Here is a 2,499-nt window from a genome sequence, read left to right as displayed (position 1 = left end):
TCAATTTTGCTCATTTGGTTAACAAAAATTGCTCATTTGGTTAAAAAATTGGTTTTTTAATTTTGCTCATTTGGTAAACCAAAATTGCTCATTTGGTTAAAAAATTGGAAAATCAATTTTGCTCATTTGGTTGAAAATTTGGATTTTCAATTTTGCTCATTTGGTTAACCAATTTTGCTCATTTGGTTAACCAAAATTGCTCATTTGGATAAAAAATTGGAAAATCAATTTTGCTCATTTGGTTTAAAATTTGGATTATTGCTCATTTTGGTTTAAAATTTGGATTTTCAATTTTGCTCATTTGGTTAACCAAAAATTGCTCATTTGGTTAAAAAATTGGGTTTTCAATTTTGCTCATTTGGTTAACCAATTTTTGCTCATTTGGTTAACCAATTTTGCTCAATTGGTTAACCAAAATTGCTCATTTGGTTAAAAAAATTGGAAATTCAATTTTGCTCATTTGGTTAACCAATTTTGCTCATTTGGTTAACCAGAATTGCTCTTTGGTTAAAAATTTTGGATTTTTTATTTTGCTTATTTGGTTAACCAATTTTGCTCATTTGGTTAACCAGAATGGCTCATTTGGTTAATCAAAATTGCTCATTTGGTTAACCAGAATTGCTCATTTTGGTTAAAAAAATTTGATTTTTAATTTTGCTCATTTGGTTAACCAATTTTGCTCATTTGGTTTACCAAAATTGCTCATTTGGTTAACCAGAATTGCTCATTTGGTTAAAAAATTTGATTTTTAATTTTGCTCATTTGGTTAACCAATTTTGCTCATTTGGTTAACCAATTTATGCTCAATTGGTTAACCAAAATTGCTCATTTGGTGAAAAAAAATAGGAAATTCAATTTTTGCTCATTTGGTTAATCAAAATTGCTCATTTGGTTAACCAATTTTTGCTCATTTGGTTAAAAAAATTGGATTTTCAATTTTGCTCATTTGGTTAACCAGAATTGCTCTTTGGTTAAAAAAATTGGATTTTCAATTTTGCTCATTTGGTTAACCAGAATTGCTCTTTGGTTAAAAATTTGGATTTTCAATTTTGCTCATTTGGTTAACCAATTTTTGCTCATTTGGTTTTTCCAAAATTGCTCATTTGGTTAACCAGAATTGCTCATTTGGTTAAAAAATTTGATTTTTAATTTTGCTCATTTGGTTAACCAAAATTGCTCATTTGGTTAAAAAATTGGGTTCCCAATTTTTGCTCATTTGGTTAAAAAATTTGGTTTTCAATTTTGCTCATTTGGTTAACCAATTTTGCTCATTTGGTTAAACAGAATGCTCATTTGGTTAAAAAATTGGATTTTCAATTTTGCTCATTTGGTTAAACAATTTTTGCTCATTTGGTTAACCAATTTTGCTCAATTGGTTAACCAAAATTGCTCATTTGGTTAAAAAATTGGAAATTCAATTTTGCTCATTTGGTTAACCAATTTTTGCTCATTTGGTTAACCAGAATTGCTCTTTGGTTAAAAATTTGGATTTTTTCATTTTGCTCATTTGGTTAACCAATTTTGCTCATTTGGTTAACCAGAATTGCTCTTTGGTTAAAAATTTGGATTTTTAATTTTGCTCATTTGGTTAACCAAAATTGCTCATTTGGTTAACCAGAATTGCTCATTTGGTTAAAAAATTTGATTTTTTAATTTTGCTCATATGGTTAACCAATTTTGCTTATTTGGTTAACCGATTTTGCTCAATTGGTTAACCAAAATTGCTCATTTGGTTAAAAAAATTGGAAATTCAAATTTGCTCATTTGTTTTTACCAAAATTGCTCATTTGGTTAACCAAAATTGCTCATTTGGTTAAAAAATTGGTTTTTTTAATTTTGCTCATTTGGTTTACCAATTTTGCTCAATTGGTTAAAAAAATTGGAAATTCAATTTTGCTCATTTGATTAAAAATTTGGATTTTCAATTTTTGCTCAATTGGTTAACCAAAATTGCTCATTTGGTTAAAAAATTGGAAAATCAATTTTGCTCATTTTGGTTTAAAATTTGGATTTTCAATTTTACTCATTTGGTTAACCAATTTTGCTCATTTTGGTTAACCAAAATTGCTCATTTGGTTAAAAAATTGGTTTTTTAATTTTGCTCATTTGGTTAAAAAATTGGTTTTTTCAATTTTGCTCATTTGGTTAACCAAAATTGCTCATTTGGTTAAAAAAATTGGTTTTTCAATTTTGCTCATTTGGTTAACCAAAATTGCTCATTTGGTTAAAAAATTGGTTTTTTAATTTTGCTCATTTGGTTAACCAATTTTGCTCATTTGGTTAACCAAAATTGCTCCATTGGATAAAAAATTGGAAAATCAATTTTTGCTCATTTGGTTTAAAAATTTGGATTTTCAATTTTGCTCATTTGGTTAACCAAAATTGCTCATTTGGTTAACCAATTTTGCTCATTTGGTTAAAAAATTGGATTTTCAATTTTGCTCATTTGGTTAAACCAATTTTGCTCATTTGGTTAAAAAATTGGAAAATTTAAATTTG

The sequence above is a fragment of the Rhopalosiphum padi genome, chromosome 1 (assembly GCF_020882245.1).
Source record: "Rhopalosiphum padi isolate XX-2018 chromosome 1, ASM2088224v1, whole genome shotgun sequence".
Classification (NCBI taxonomy): Eukaryota; Metazoa; Arthropoda; class Insecta; order Hemiptera; family Aphididae; genus Rhopalosiphum; species Rhopalosiphum padi.
The sequence above is the reverse complement of the archived record's forward strand: the minus strand, read 5'-3'. Positions refer to the sequence as shown.